This window comes from Triticum dicoccoides, chromosome 3B (genome assembly GCF_002162155.2).
Source record: "Triticum dicoccoides isolate Atlit2015 ecotype Zavitan chromosome 3B, WEW_v2.0, whole genome shotgun sequence".
Taxonomy (NCBI): Eukaryota; Viridiplantae; Streptophyta; class Magnoliopsida; order Poales; family Poaceae; genus Triticum; species Triticum dicoccoides.
The window spans coordinates 229,198,775-229,216,924 of record NC_041385.1 but is presented as its reverse complement, the minus strand read 5'-3'; positions in this window follow the sequence as shown (position 1 = coordinate 229,216,924).

Genomic DNA, 18,150 nt, shown 5'->3' with positions numbered 1-18,150 from the left:
TCGCCATGTTGAGACACCACGTGATGATTGGGTGTGATAGACTCTACGTTCAAATACAACGGGTGCAAGACAGTTTTGCACATGCGGAATACTCGGGTTAAACTGGACGAGCATGTCATGTACAGACATGGCCTTAGAACACTGGAGACCGAAAGGTCGAATGTGAATCATATAGTAGATATGATCAACATACGGATGTTCACCATTGATGACTACCCCATCTCACGTGATGATCAGACATGGGTTTAGTTGATTTGGATCACATATAACTTACATGACTTGAGGGATGTCTATTTAAGTGGGAGTTGTTAAGCAATTTTATTAATTGAACTTAATTTATCATGACCTTAGTCATGATAGTATTTGCATATCAATGTTGTAGATCAATAGCTCGCGTATAACTCCCCTGTTATATTTTTGATATGTTCCTAGAGAAAAATAAATTGAAAGATGTTAGTAGCAATGATGCGGATTGGGTCCATGATCTGAGGATTATCCTCATTGCTGCAACGAAGAATTATGTCCTTGATGCACTGCTAGGTGACAGACCAGTTGTAGGAGCAGATGCAGACGTTATGAACGTTTGACAAGCTCGGTATGATGACTACTTGATAGTTTAGTGCGCCATGCTTTATGTCTTAGAACCGGGACTTCAGAAACATTTTGAACGCCACATAGCATATGAGATGTTCCAAGAGTTGAAATTGGTATTTCGGACTCATGCCCATGTCGAGAGGTATGAGACCTCTTATAAGTACTTTGCCTACAAGATGGAGGAGATTAGCTCAGCCAGTGAGCATGTGCTCAAATGTCTGAGTACTACAATCACTTGAATCAAATGGGAGTTAATCTTCTAGATAAGATAGTGATTGACAGATTTCTCCAGTCACTGTCACAAAGCTACTAGAACTTTTTCATGAACTATAATGTGCAAGCAATAACGAAAAAGATTCTCGAGCTCTTCGCGATGCTGAAATCGGCGAAGATACAAATAAAGAAAGAGCATCAAGTGTTGATGGTTAACAAGACCACTAGTTTCAAGAAAAAAGGGCAAAGGAAAATAAAAGGAACTTCAAGAAGAATGACAAACAAGTTGCCACTCCTGTGAAGAAACCCAAAGCTAGACCTAAGCCTGAAACTGAGTGCTTCTACTGCAAAGGGAATGGTCACTAGAAGCGGAATTAACCCAAATACTTGCCGGATAAGAAGGATGGCAAAGTAAACAAAGGTATATTTTATATACATGTTATTGATGTTTACTTTACTAGTGTTCATAGTAACCCCAGGGTATTAGATACTGGTTCAGTTGCTAAGATTAGTAACTCAAAACAGGAGTTGCAAAATGAACAGAGACTAGTTAAGGGCAAGGTGACGATGTGTGTTGGAAGTGATTCCAAGGTTGATAAGAACACCATCGCACACTCCCTCTACCTTCAGTATTAGTGTTGGACCTAAATAAATGTTATTTGGTGTTTGCGTTGAGCATGAATATGATTGCGATACATTTATTAATTTAAGTCAGAGAATAGTTGTTGTTCTATTTACATGAATAAAACCTTCTATGGTCATACATCCAATGTAAATGGTTTATTGAATCTCGATCGTAGTGATACACATATTCATAATACTGATGCCAAAAGATGCAAAGTTGATAATGATAGTGCGACATTGATATGTCTCCAACGTATCTACTTTTCCAAACACTTTTGCCCTTGTTTTGGACTCTAACTTGCATGATTTGAATGAAACTAACCCGGACTGACGTTGTTTTCAGCAGAACTGCCATGATGTTGTTTTATGTGTAGAAAAGAAAAGTTCTCGGAATGTCCTGGAAATCCACGGAGCCACTTTTCAGAATTATTAAGAATTTCTGGCGAAAGAATCAAGGCCAGGGGGCCCACGGGCTGTCCACGAGACAGGGGGGCGCCCCCCTTAGGGCGCGCCCTCCTATCTCGTGGGCCCCCCTGGACACCTCCCGACCTCAACTCCAACTCCATATACCGTCTTGGGGAGAAAAAATCAAGGGAGAAAGTTTCATCGCATTTTACGGCACGGAGCCGCCACCAAGCCCTAATCTCTCTCGGGAGGGCTGATCTGGAGTCCGTTCGGGGCTCCGGAGAGGGGATTCGTTGCCGTCGTCATTATCAACCATTCTCCATCACCAATTTCAGGATGCTAACCGCCGTGCGTGAGTAATTCCATCGTAGGTTTGCTGGATGGTGATGGGTTGGATGAGATTTACCATGTAATCAAGTTAGTTTTGTTAGGGTTTGATCCCTAGTATCCACTATGTTCTGAGATTGATGTTGCTATGAATTTGCTATGCTTAATGCTTGTCACTAGGGCCCGAGTGCCATGATTTTAGATCTAAACCTATTATGTTTTCATGAATATATGTGTGTTCTTGATCCTATCTTGCAAGTCTATAGTCACCTATTATGTGTTATGATCCGACAACCCCGAAGTGACAATAATCGGGATACTTCTCGGTGATGACCGTAGTTTGAGGAGTTCATGTATTCACTATGTGCTAATGCTTTGGTCCGTTTCTCTATTAAAAGGAGGCCTTAATATCCCTTAGTTTCCGTAAGGACCCCGCTGAACACGGGAGGGTAGGACAAAAGACGTCATGCAAGTTCTTTTCCATAAGCACGTATGACTATTTACGGAATACATGCCTACATTACATTGATGAATTGGAGCTAGTTCTATATCACCCTATGTTATAACTATTACATGAGGAATCACATCCGACATAATTATCCATCATTGATCCCGTGCCTACGAGCTTTTCATATATTGTTCTTCGCTTATTTACTTTTCCCTTGCTACTGTTACAACTACTACAAAAACCCAAAAACATTTATCTTTACTTTTGCTACTGCTACTATTATTATCATACCACGTTTGCTACTAAACACTTTGCTGCAGATACTAAGTTATCCAGGTGTGGTTGAATTGACAACTCAACTACTAATACTCAAGAATATTCTTTGGCTCCCCTTGTGTCGAATCAATAAATTTGGGTTGAATACTCTACCCTCGAAAGCTGTTGCGATCCCCTATGCTTGTGGGTTATCAAGACTAATTTCTGGCACCCTTGCCGGGGAGCATAGCTCTATTCTCTGAGTCACTTGGGATTTATATCTGTTGATCACTATGAAGAGCTTGAAAGACGATTGAACTACTATTTTGCCCTCAACTAGGAGGGGAGGTAAGGAACCGCCATCTAGCTCTGCACTAGATTCTCCTTCCGTTATAAGTAAGCTTGTGACACCTAAACCCGCTACTGCTATGAATTCTGATATGTCGCATGTTATTGATGATGCCACTTTTGCTATGCATGATGAAACTACTTATATGCTTGATACTACTTTGCCATTAGGTGAATTTCTAGATGAACAACTTACTAGATTTAGGGGGAATGAAAAAAATGAAGAACCTATTATTGATGATAGTGATGATGAAGGTCCCCCAATGATTATGTTTTACCTGTTGTTCCTAAGGGTTATGTTATGCATGAAACAGCTGCTATGGAAATTCTTGCTTGCAATGATAGAAATGATCTTAAGAAATTATTAGCTAAATGGAAGCAGCAGTCTCTTAATGCTAGAATGATACCCGATCCTGCTTTTGCTACTTCACCTATCTGTGTTACTGATAAGGATTGTGAATTCTCTATTGATCCTGATATTATTACTTTAGTTGAATCTGATCCTTTTTATGGCCTTGAATCTGAAACTGTTGTGGCACATCTTACCAAGTTGAATGATATAGCCACCCTGTTTACTAATAATGAGAAGTCTCGTTATTTATATATTCTTAAGATATTTCTGTTCTCATTAAGGGGTGATGCTAAGACTTGGTATAATTTTCTTGCTCCTGGTTGTGTGTGTAGTCCCCAGGATATGATTTATTACTTCTCTGCTAAATATTTCCCTGCTCATAAGAAACAAGCTGCCTTGTAGGAAATATATAATTTTGTGCAAATCAAAGAAGAGAGTCTCCCACAAGCTTGGGGAGGCTTCTCCGGTTACTTAATGCTTTGCCTGATCATCCTCTTAAGAAAAATGAAATACTTGATATCTTTTATAATGGACTAACCGATGCTTCCAAGGACTACTTGGATAGTTGTGCTGGTTGTGTTTTCAGGGAAAGAACAGTCGACGAAGCTCAAATACTATTGAATAATATGTTGACTAATGAAAATAATTGGACTCTTCCCGAGCCAGTTCCTGAAGTAATTCCTGAACCAATTGAGCCAACTCCTGAGCCTATTCCTAAACCCACTCCTAAGAAGAGAGGTGTTCTATTTCTCAGTCCTGAAGATATGCAAGAGGCAAAGAAATAAATGAAAGAAAAAGGTATTAAAGTTGAAGATGTTAAGAATTTACCACCTATTGAAGAAATACATGGTCTTAATATACCGCCCGTCGAAGAAACACATTGTCTTGATAACCCGACACAGGTAGTAAAGGTAAATTCTCTCTATAGATATGATAAAGTTGAAATTCCCTCTACTAAATTTCATAGCCCATGCTTAGATGAATTTGATGACTTTATGCCTAGACAAGAAAGTTTTAATGCTTATTTTGGTAGAGAGTTAAATAATAATGCTTTCGAGATAGGACACGTCGGTGATAATCTGGCTAGAGTTAAAGATGAACTTCACCGCGTTAGCAAATATGCTTCTATGGTTGCTACTCAAGCTGAGCAAGTACTTAAGGCTCAAAATGATTTGCTTGAGGAATTGAATAATAAAAATGACTTTGCTGTTAGAGTGGCTACTAGAACTGGTAGAATGACTCGGGAACCTTTGTATCCTGAAGGCCACCCTAAGAGAATCGAGCAAGATTCTCAGAGAAATCATTTAGAGGCACCTTGTTCTTCTAAAAAGAAGAAGAAGAAAAACGATAGAACTTTAAATGCTTCTAGTGAACCTACTGTAGACACACCTGAGAATCCCAATGATATTTCTATTTCTGATGCCGAAACTCAATCAGGTGATGAACATGAACCTAGTGATAATGTTAATGATAATGTTCATGTTGATGCTAAACCTAGCAAAGACAATGATGTAGAGATTGAACCTGCTGTTGATCTTGATAACCCACAATCAAAGAATCAACGTTATGATAAGAGAGATTTTGTTGCTAGGAAGCACAGAAAAGAAAGAGAACCATGGGTTCAGAAACCCATGCCCTTTCCTCCTAAACCATCCAAGTCAAAGGATGATGAGGATTTTGAGCGCTTTGCTGAAACGATTAGACCTATTTTCTTACGTATGTGCTTAACTGATATGCTTAAGGTAAATCCTTATGCTAAATATATGAAGGATATCATCACAAATAAAAGAAAGATACCGGAAGCTGAAATTTCCACCATGCTTGCTAATTACACTTTTAAGGGTGGAATACCAAAGAAACTTGGAGATCCGGGTGTACCAACTATACCATGCTCTATTAAAAGAAATTATGTTAGAACTGCTTTATGTGATCTTGGAGCCGGTGTTAGTGTTATGCCTCTCTCTTTATATCGTAGACTTGAATTGAATAAGTTGACACCTACTGAAATATCTTTGCAAATGGCTGACAAATCAACTGCTATACATGTCGGTATTTGTGAGGATGTGCCTGTTGTGGTTGCAAATGTCACTATCTTAACGGACTTTTTATTCTTGATATTCCCGAGGACGATAGTATGTATATTATCCTTGGTAGACCTTTTCTTAATACTGCAGGGGCTGTTATTGATTGCAACAAAGGCAATATCACTTTTCATGTTAATGGTAATGAACATATGGTACACTTTTCGAGGAAAGATTCTCAAGTTCATAGCATCAATTCTATTGAAAAAGTTCCAACTATCATTTTTGGAGGTTTTGAATTTCCTCTCCTACTGTCAAGAAAAAGTATGATATTCTTATTGTTGGGGATTTTCATATCCTCGTTGAGGTAACTTAGTGTTATTCGAAATTTCTCCGGTTCCGTGTTATTCAGAATGAGTTTGTTAACAAGACTTGATCAACCTTGTTAGTGGGTTCAATTTGATGATCACGAAATGGATGAAACTAGAAGGCACAACCTTCTGTACCCTCCTTTTACTTTCTGTTATTTAGATTAAATAAAGCAAAAATAGCATTATCCGTCTGTTTTCTGAATTATCCGTGCATTAAAAAATAGTCCGAAAATAAAAGTGCTCCAAATGCCCTCCAAATTTTGTATGATTTTTCTGGAATATTTGAGGATTTTAGGCACTGAAAACACTGCAGGAGGGCCAGGCACCAAGCCACGAGAGAGGAGGGCGTGCCCCCCCCCTATAGGGCACGCCCCCTGTCTCGTGGGCCCCTGGTGGCTCCCCTCCACTTATGCCAGCACCCACACACTTCATCTTCTACCCAAAAAAATCCCCATCCAACTTAAGCCCGAGTTCTAGCTCGTTTTGCTGCGATTTTCGATCTCTTAGCTCAAAGCTCCATTCGCAAAACTTCTTTGGGAGATTGTTGCTTGGTATGTGACTCCTCCATTGGTCTAATTAGTTTTTGTTCTAGTGTTTTATTCATTGCAAATTTTTGCTGCATTGGTGACCATGTTCTTGAGCTTGCATGTTACATTTTTAAGGTCCCAAGCAATTCCAATGCATGATATAGGCTCTAGGCACTTGTAGGAGTAGTTGCTATCAATCTTGTTTAGTTTTATTCACTTTTATTTTGAAGTTACTAAAATTTCAGAAATTTTTAGAACATGTTGAGGTTCTTTAAAGGCTCTTCTGGCCAAAGCTCTAAGGAAAAACAAGACAAAGAGAAGGAAAAACCCAAGTATAATCTTCCTCGCTTAGCGGAAGTACGGTCATGTGAATGGCCGTGTGAGGATTTCTTGAAAGAAGCCGGAATTTATGAAGACTTTTATGCTTTAGTCGGGACTGCAGGCCTCACCGATTTCATGAACGACCGAATCGATCAGTATCTCTTACTTACCAATACTTTCATGCAAAACTTTTATTTTTATCCTAAGAAGTCACCGCCTGCAGTATCATTTCATTTATATAATGAATTCAGAGAAATGTCCTTACGTGATTTTTGCGCGGTGTGTAGGATACCTTATGAGGGAGAATTAGAGGAACCCCATCGTGAAGATGTGGATGGTTTCGTTAAAACTATTGCGGTAGAAGAGCCAAAGAAGGGCTCGGAGGCAAAAGTCTCTAGCATACACTTTCCTGTTTTACGCTACTTTGCCATATTTGCTAGTAGATGCTTGATTGGTCGTGGAAATAGTGGAAATTTGAGCATTCCAGATATTATTATTCTTCACCATGCTTTGCTAGGAGACAATACTTTTAGTATGGGTGCCGTCATTGCTAAACGGCTAGCCCTAAATCATACAAAATGCCCCATATTTGGAGGTATCTATGATGCACGTCTTGCTGAACATTTTCAGATACCCATTAGGCACCTTGAGGAGTAGGAGACAAAATTACCTCCTCACATTTAGATTACAAGAGCATGGTAGCACACAAGTTTATTGTTGACAATGAAGAGAAGATGATCTTGTATAGACTTAGATTCAATAAGAAACACTTTGAGTTTATTATCTTGCCTGCACCTCTGTTATTTGACTTGCTTGCAGAAAATCGCCTTGCTACGCCGGAAGCGGTGAACAACCATCTAGCCCAAGCTTTTACTCCGGAACCTGAACCTGAGCCGGAACCTGAGCTGGACCCTTATTGTGCATCATCTGTCCAGTGGGATCCGGAGATGACCAGCCAGTGGTATCCTGATTACACCTCCCACTACACCGTGGAGAGTAGCGGTGGTCCTTGGTATTAAACCAACTTAGGCCAAAAGCCTAAGCTTGGGGGAGTACGTATTTCTCACCGACTTTACATTCATGTTCACACACTAGTCATCGGTGCTCACCCTCTTTCATTATATTATCCATGTTAGTTTAAATTTCTTTTTCTAGTTTTCTTCTTGTGTGCTTCTTAAACCTTAAGAAAAACCAAAAATATTAGTTAGTTTAATTTCCTTTCTTCTAGTAGAAATTAAAATGAAAACCCAAAAAGATTTATCGTTCTTCTTTTACTTGTTGGGAGCTTTCCCGTGTAAATAGTTTTATTTTCTTTTCTTTCTTTTGGGGGTCGAGAAGACTATATTGAAAATGCTTAGTGGCTCTTATATGCATGATTGTTTATTTAACTTAGAGCCCATATTACTTGTCTTCTCTCTTGAGTTGAATGCTTGCAGATTCCAGCTTAGTCCAATGCACGTGCACCATTATTATTATACACATCATTCGGTCGTGCAAGTGAAAGGCAATAATGACGATATATGATGGACTTATTGGGATGAGAAAAGCTGGTATGAACTCAACCTCTCTTGTTTTTGTAAATATGATGATTCATCGTTCCTGAGTCAGCTATTTTGAAGTAAACATATTTGCAATGACATTTAGAGATTATAGTTGCTTGTGCCATGCTTGATTAGCTATGAGTTATAATGGTTTACCTTGCGTGCCAACATGCTATTAGAATGATTATGATGTGGTATGATGGGATGGTATCCTCCTTTGAATGTATTAAGTGACTCGACTTGGCACATGTTCACGCATGTAGTTGAATCAAATCAACATAGCCTTCACGATATTTATGTTCATGGTAGATTATATCCTACTCATGCTTGTACTCGGTGTAAATTAATTTTAATGCATGTTTACGACTGTTGTCGCTCTCTCAATTGGTCGCTCCCCAGTCTTTTGCTAGCCTTCACCTGTACTAAGCGGGAATACTGCTTGTGCATCCAAACTCCTTAAACCCCAAAGTTGTTCCATATGAGTCCATCATACCTTCTTATATGCGGTATTTACCTGCCGTTCCAAGTAAATTTGTATGTGCCAAACTCCAAACCTTCAAATGAAATTATGTTTTGAATGCTCGAGCAGCTCATGTTTCAACTAGGGCTGCCTATATCTTCCATGCTAGGTGGGTTATTCTCAAGAGGAGTGGACTCCGCTCCTCATTCACGAGAAAGGGCCGGTAACCGGGATGCCCAGTCCCATGATCCAAAAAGATCAAAGCAAATCAAAATAATTAAACAAAACTCCCCTAGGGCTATTGTATGTTGGAGGCACTCATTGTTTCGAGCAAGCCATGTATTGATGCTTGTTGGTGGTTGGGGGAGTATAAACCTTTACCATTCTGTTTGGGAACTGCCTATAATGCATGTAGTATGGAAGATACAGCCATCTCATAGTTGTTGCGTTGACAGCAAAAGTATGCCGCTCAAAATGTTATTCAATCTCTATTTTAAAATCGAGCTCTTCCACCTCCACAAATCCCTGCTTCCCTCTGTGAAGGGCCCATCTATTTACCTTTATGTTGAGTCATCATCCTTCTTATTAAAAGCACCCGCTGGAGAGCACACTGTCATTTGCATTCATTATTATTGGTTTATATAGGGTATGACTTGACTGGATCTCTTTTACCATGAATTACAATGTTTAATCAGTCCTTGATCTTTAAAGGTGCTCTGCATTTATGTTTTGCGGTCTCAGAAAGGGCTAGCGAGATACCATTTTGTTATATCATGTTATGATTATTTTGAGAAAGTGTTGCCATCCGAGTTTTATTATTATGGCTCGCTAGCTGATTATGTTATTGATAGGAGTAATTGTGAGAACTATATGTTATTGTGTGTATGGTTAGTTCATAATATTTGCTGAAACTTGAATGCTGGCTTTTCATGTTTACAACAACAAGAGCAACAGAGTTTGTAAAATTTTTTATTTATCACTTTCAGTTTATCAACTGAATTGCTTGAGGACAAGCAAAGGTTTAAGCTTGGGGGAGTTGATACGTCTCCAATGTATCTACTTTTCCAAACACTTTTGCCCTTGTTTTGGACTCTAACTTGCATGATTTGAATGAAACTAACCCGGACTGATGTTGTTTTCAGCAGAACTGCCATGATGTTGTTTTATGTGTAGAAAAGAAAAGTTCTCGGAATGTCCTGGAAATCCACGGAGGCACTTTTCAGAATTATTAAGAATTTTTGGCGAAAGAATCAAGGCCAGGGGGGCCACGGGCTGTCCACGAGACAGTGGGCGCCCCCCTAGGGCGCGCCCTCCTATCTCGTGGGCCCCCTGGACACCTCCCGACCTCAACTCCAACTCCATATATACCGTCTCGGGGAGAAAAAAATCAAGGGAGAAAGTTTCATCGCGTTTTATGACACGGAGCCGCCGCCAAGCCCTAATCTCTCTCGGGAGGGCTGATCTGGAGTCCGTTCGGGGCTCCGGAGAGGGGGGTTCGTCGCCGTCGTCATCATCAACCATCCTCCAACACCAATTTCATGATGCTCACCGCTGTGCGTGAGTAATTCCATCGTAGGCTTGCTGGACGGTGATGGGTTGGATAAGATTTACCATGTAATCAAGTTAGTTTTGATAGGGTTTGATCCCTAGTATCCACTATGTTCTGAGATTGATGTTGCTATGACTTTGCTATGCTTAATGCTTGTCACTAGGGCCCGAGTGCCATGATTTCAGATCTGAACCTATTATGTTTTCATGAATATTTGTTGGTTCTTGATCCTATCTTGCAAGTCTATAGTCACCTATTATGTGTTATGATCCGACAACCCCGAAGTGACAATAATCGGGATACTTCTCGGTGATGACCATAGTTTGAGGAGTTCATGTATTCACTATGTGCTAATGCTTTGTTCCGGTTCTCTATTAAAAGGAGGCCTTAATATCCCTTAGTTTCCGTAAGGACCCCGCTGAACACGTGGGGGGGGGGTAGGACAAAAGACGTCATGCAAGTTCTTTTCCATAAGCACGTATGACTATTTACGGAATACATGCCTACATTACATTGATGAATTGGAGCTAGTTCTATATCACCATATGTTATAACTATTACATGAGGAATCACATCCGACATAATTATCCATCATTGATCCATTGCCTACAAGCTTTTCATATATTGTTCTTTGCTTATTTACTTTTCCGTTGCTACTGTTACAACTACTACAAAAACCCAAAAACATTTATCTTTTCTTTTGCTACCGCTACTATTATTATCATACCACTTTTGCTACTAAACACTTTGCTGCAGATACTAAGTTATCCAGGTGTGGTTGAATTGACAACTCAACTGCTAATACTCAAGAATATTCTTTGGCTCCCCTTGTGTCAAATCAATAAATTTGGGTTGAATACTCTACCCTTGAAAGCTATTGCGATCCCCTATACTTGTGGGTTATCAGACATATTTGTGGCGCTGCCGTTTAGGTCATATTGGTGTAAAGCGCATGAAGAAACTCCATGTGGATGGACTTTTGGAATCACTTCATTATGAATCATTTGATACTTGTGAACCATGCCTCATGGGCAAGATGACTAAAACTCTGTTCTCCGGAACAATGCAGTGAGCCATTGACTTATTGGAAATAATACATACCGATGTATGCGGTCCGATGAGTGTTGAGGCACGCGGCGGGTATCATTATTTTCTGATCTTTACGGATGATTTGAGCAGATATGGGTATATCTACTTGATGACGCACAAGTCTGAAACATTTGAAAAGTTCAAAGAATTTCAGAGTGTAGTGAAGAATCATCGTAACAAGAAAATAAAGTTTCTACACTCTGATCGCGGAGGCGACTATTTGAGTTACGAGTTTGTCGTTCATATAAAACAATGTGGAATAGTTTCATAACTCACGCCACCTAGAACACCACAGCATAATGGTGTGCCCGGACATTGTAACCATACTCTATTACATATGATGCGGTCTATGATGTCTCTTACTGATTTACCACTATCATTTTGGGTTATGCAATAGAGACAACCGCATTCACGTTAAATAGGGCACCGTGTAAATCCGTTGAGACGACACCATATGAACTATGGTTTGGCAAGAAACCTAAGTTGTCGTTTCTTAAAGTTTGAGGTTGCGACAGTTATGTCAAAAGGCTTCAGCCTGATAAGCTCGAACCCAAATTGGAGAAGTGCGTCTTCATAGGATACCCTAAGGAGACAATTGGGTACACCTTCTACCACAGATCCAAAGGCAAAATCTTTGTTGCCAAGAATGGATCCTTTCTAGAGAAGGAGTTTCTCTTGAAAGAAGTGAGTGGGAGGAAAGTATAATTTGATGAGGTAATTATACCTTCTCTCGAATGGGAAAGTAGCGCATTAGTGAAATCTGTTCCCGTGATGCCTACACCAACTAGAGAGGAAGCTAATGATGATGATCATGAAACTTCGGATCAAGTTACTACTAGACCTCGTAGGTCGAACAGAGCATGTTCCGCATTAGAGTGGTACGGTAATCCTGTCCTGAAAGTCATGTTATTAGACCATGGAAAACCTATGAACTATGAAGAAGCTATGATGAGCCCAGATTTGGCTTGAGGCCATGAAATTTGAGATAGGATCCGTGTATGAGAACAAAGTGTGGACTTTGGTGGACTTGCTCGATGATCGGCAAGCCATTGAGAATAAAAGGATCTTTAAGAGGAAGATGGACGCTGGTGGTAGTGTTACTATCTACAAAGCTCAACTTGTCACGAAAGGTTTTCGACAAGTTCAAGGGGTTGACTACGATGAGACTTTCTCACTAGTAACGATGCTGAAGTCTGCCCGAATTGTGTTAGCAATTGCCACACTTTATGATTATGAAATCTGGCAAATGGATAACAAAACTGCATTCCTTAATGGATATCTTAAAGAAGAGTTGTACATGAGGCAACCAGAAGGTTTTGTCGATCCTAATTCTGACAAAGTGTGCAAGCTCCAGTGATCCATCTATGGACTGGTGCAAGCATCTCAGAGTTGGAATATATGTTTTGATGAGGTAATCAAAGCATATGGTTTTATACATACTTACGGTGAAGTTTGTATGTTCAAGAAAGTGAGCTGGAGCTTTGTAGCATTTCTAATATTATATGTGGCAGACCCATTGACTAAACTTCTCTCACAAGCAAAACATGATCACACCTTACTACTCTTTGGGTGTTAATCACATAGCGATGTGAACTAGATTATTGACTCTAGTAAACCCTTTGGGTGTTGGTCACATGGTGATGTGAACTATGGTGTTAATCACATAAATATGTAAACTATTACTGTTAAATCACATTGCAATATGAACTAGATTATTGACTCTAGTGCAAGTGGGAGATTGAAGGAAATATGCCCTAGAGGCAATAATAAAGTTGTTATTTTATATTTCCTTATATCATGATAAATGTTTATTATTCATGCAAGAATTGTATTAACCGGAAACTTGATACATGTGTGGATACATAGACAAAACACCGTGCCCCTAGTAAGCCTCTACTAGACTAGCTCATTAATCAAAGATGGTTAAGTTTCCTAACCATAGGCATGTGTTGTCATTTGATGAACGGGGTCACATCATTAGGAGAATGATGTGATGGACAAGACCCAACCGTTAGCTAGCATATTGACCGTTCAATTTTATTGCTATTGCTTTCTTCATGTCAAATACATATTCCTTCGACTATGAGATTATGCAACTCCCGGATACCGGTGGAATGCTTTATGTGCTATCAAACGTCACAACGTAACTAGGTGATTATAAAGATGCTCTACAAGTATCTCCGAAGGTGTTTGTTGGGTTGGCATAGATCGAGATTAGGATTTGTCACTCCGAGTATCAAAGAGGTATCTCTGGGCCCTCTCTGTAATACACAGCACAAGCTTGCAAGCAAACGACTAAGGAGTTAGTCACGAGGTGATGTATTACGGAATGAGTACCGAGACTTGCTGGTAATGAGATTGAACTAGGTATGAGATACCGACGATCAAATCTCGGGCAAGTAACATACCGAAAGACAAAGGGAATTACATATGTTGTCATAAGGTTCGACCGATAAAGATCTTCGTAGAATATGTAGGAGCCAATATGGGCATCCCTGTTCCGCTATTGGTTATTGACGAGAGAGGTGTCAAAGTGCAACTAATCCCTGGGTGGTTTTGGTAATTCATAACAACATATTGCTCATTGAACTAATATTCTTTCAAGATTAATCTTTAAGAAAGTTCAATGGTTGGTATGGCATGGACTAGAGAAGTGGACCCCTCAAAATGCTAAGGACACATATTGGCAAAAGCTCAAGACTCTACATTTTCATTTTAGTGATCCAAGTTCACATTGAGTCCATATGAAAAGCCAATACTATTAAAAGGGGATGAGGTGTTGCTTAATGGCTTGCTTGCTCGAAATGCTTAGTGATATGCTCCAAAGCCCTCAACCACTTTCTCATTTCCACATATGTCCTAAACTAAAAGTCAAACTCGGACCCACCAATTTGATCTATCCGACGCCACCGAGTTCACTTGACATAGCCATATCCAGAAACCCTAATCAGTTCGGTCTCATCGATAGGGATCTCGGTCTCACCAAGATGGGATTGCAAACTCTCTGCTTCCCTTGAGTGTTTGGGAGACTATCATATGAAGCACAAGAGCAAGGAGTTCATCATCAACACACCATCTATTACCTTTTGGAGAGTGGTGTCTCCTAGATTGGTTAGGTATCACTTGGTTGCCTCCGTCAAGATTGTGGAGTTGAACCAAGGAGTTTGTAAGGGCAAGGAGATCGCCTACTTCGTGAAGATATACCCAAGTGAGGCAAGTCCTTCGTAGGTGATGGCCATGGTGGGATAGACACGGTTGCTTCTTCGTGGACCCTTCATGGGTGGAGCCCTCCATGGGCTCGCGCAACCGTTACCCTTCGTGGGTTGAGGTCTCCATCAATGTGGATGTACGATAGCACCACCTATCGGAACCACTCCTAAAATCTCCATGTCTACATTGCGTTTGCTCCCTCTAAACTCCTCCCCTTTACCTTCATATGCAATGATTTACATTCCGTTGCTATACTCTTAGAGTTGCATGTGTAGGTTGATTGCTTGACTTGTGTTAAGTTGCTAAAATCTGTCAAGCCTTAAAATTGGGAAAAGGCTAGATTTTTATTTGGTCAAGTAGTCTAATCACCCCCCCACTCTAGACATACTTTCGATCCTACAAGTCGCATCAGAGCTTTGGTTTCCATTTGCCTTTATTTCCATAGCTTTGGTCATCATAGCCTTGGTTTCACAACCTAGGAGAGTATGGCGTCTAGCGAGGGAAATTACCACCGTAGAGGTCCTTACTTTGATGGTACAAATTTTGCTAGTTGGAAGCATAAGATGAAGATGCATATTCTTGGACATAACCCTGCCATTTGGGCTATTGTGTGTATTAGTTTGCAAGGTGAATTCTTTGATGGGAGAGAACCAAATCTTGAAGCAACCGTGGAAGAGCTGAAAATGCTGCAATACAATGCTCAAGCTTGCGATATCCTCTTCAATGGATTGTACCCTGAAGAATTCAACAAACTCAGTTGCCTTCAGAATGCAAAGGAAATTTGGGATACTTTGATCGATATGCATGAAGGTACCGAGTCCGACAAGGAATCCAAGTTGGATGTGCTTCAAAGTTAGCTTGACAAGTTCAAAACGAAGGATTGTGAAGGTGTCGCTGAAATGTACTCTAGGCTTGCTCTCATCACAAATGAGATTGTCGGCTTAGGAAGTGAAGAGCTGACAAACAAATTCATCATCAAGAATATCCTAAGATCCTTGGATGGAAAATATGATACCGTGTGCACATTGATCCAAATGATGCCCAATTACAAAGATCTCAAGCCAACAGAAGTCATTGGAAGAATTGTTGCTCATGAGATGTCACTCAAGGATAAAGAAGAGCTTCACAGCAAGTCTAGTGGTGCTTATAAAGCATCATGTGATGCTCCTGCCACATGAACTGAAAAACAAGTCTTCAATGAGGAATTGAGCCTAATGGTGAAGAACTTCAACAAGTTCTACAAGAGTAGAAGCAAAGAAAGAAGTTCCAAGTCAAGATCCTACCATGACGAAAGATCTTCTAGTCGTGAACGTAATTGCTACAATTATGGAAGACCCAGACACTATTCCAATGAGTGTACGACTCCCTACAAAAGAAGAGAAGACCTACCTAAAAGGAGAAGTAGAAGAGAAGAATCACCTCTAAGAGAGAGAAGGAGTAGAGATGATCGTTATGAACGAAGAACCTCTCATAGATGATTAGGAAAGGAAGGACTTGTCATCAAGGAGCTACACAAAACGAAGACATCAAGCTCATGTTGGTGAATGGGTATCCAGTTCGGACTCCGACCATCACTACGAGAGAAGTTATCACTCCGACTCTGAATATACTCATGATGAAGGTGTTTCCGGTCTTGCACTTGTGTCAACCAACTCCTATGACATATTTGACTCGCCAAATGAAGTAATTGCAAGATGCTTCATGGCTAAAGTCCCAAAGGTGTCACACCCCGAGTATGTCGATTTCAGTAGTAATGAAGATGATTTGCTTGGTGATGATGATTTACTTGTTGACAACTCTAGTGATGAAAACTATGATGAACTTGCTATTAATCATGCTAATCAAGATGAAATGAATGACAATGATAAGAAGGAGATTGAGCATCTAACTAAAGAACTAAACACTCTTAAGTTAGCTCATGAAACTACTTTAGAAGATCATCGAGAACTTTTAAAAACTCATGAGAAGCTACACTTCGAGAAGCTAAACCTAGAGCAAGAGCATGGGTTCTTAAAAGCCATCAATGATGATCTTCGGAAGAAAAGTTCTTCTTACATTGCCAAGCATTTACTCTTGTCTACTTAAATGGCACAAGTAAAATCTAGCAACAAGAGTAAGAAAGATTCTTCTTCTAGTAGTAACAATAATCATGCTAAATCAAATATTGTTGCTTCTAGTAGTTCTCTTGATTCCACTAATGATTCTCTTAGCCAAGTTACACTTGAGCAAGAAAATAGCTTATTTAAGGGAATTACAGAGAAAGGTGTTTACAAGAGCCTTGCCGGAAGTAAGCAATTTGAGGAAAGTGTATGCAAGCAAGGAAGGCACCGGAAGAATCAAGGTGCTAGTTTTGAACGAAAGTTCAATGCCAATGGAGTTGAGTGGGAAGAAGATCAATACCCCAAGATTAAGTTTGTTCCTAAACAATAGAAGTATGATCCTACTTCCTTCAAGGGAACATAAGCTCAAGATGATGTTCCACCACAAGACCGCAAGCTAAAAGGCAAGGACGAGCTTCAAGAAGAGATTGGTGCATTTGAAGAAGCTCCAAAGGCCTTGGTCAAGTGGGTTCCCAAGTCTACCTCAAGTTCTACTTCATAAAGTACATCTACAACCCTAAGGATTCCCATCAAGATGATGTGGATACCAAAGAAGAAGAATTAGAGAATTCTTGAGGGTGACTCTGCCAACATACTTCACTCATATTCATATTGGCAAGGACAAATGCAATCAACTTCCACATCCTGCACTAGTTTAAGGAGTCACAAACCCTCTTGATAGTAAGTCAAGGGAAAAGGTAACCAAATGCTTTCATGGACATCATCTTGTGTGTACTTCACTCTATGTCTATGGATATCCTTGTTCGTTCCTTGTGGGACTAACCCATGTAGGTATTGAAAGTGCAACTCACTCCAATGGATTGCTCCAAATGATCTACATCAACATTGAGCATTCACATCTTCAACATCTACATGAAGTCATCATCGACAAAACCCAAGGTTAGTTCATCACTCTAAAAGGGGATATCACATCTAGGGGGAGCTTTGCTCTAATAATTGAGCTAAAGCAACTCTAATGGTGTGAACACAACAATGCTTTATGTAAAAGTGGTAACCCCACTTCTGCTTAAACGATGAGTATGACCTATGATCAAATGTTCTCATTTGACTCCTAAGTCAATGTACTCATATATAGATGACATAGTCATCGCCAATTGCTTGATAGATACTAGAGTGATTGTGCATGCTTTGCCACATATTTCATTTGCTATCTTAATTGCGTGAGCCTGTTGGCTGCATAATTTTCTTCATTCGAGGACATCCATTTGTTGCTTTGATTGTTTGGTCTTTTCTTTTGCCAAATGGATGGACAAGAATGCCTAAGTACTCCCTCTAGCTATCTATGCTTTTCTCGTCTCAAACTCTATTCTTGCTACATCAGAAAGTTTGATCAAGTCAGATTCGAACCCTCTAGGTGAGGAGCTCTCGGAGCCAC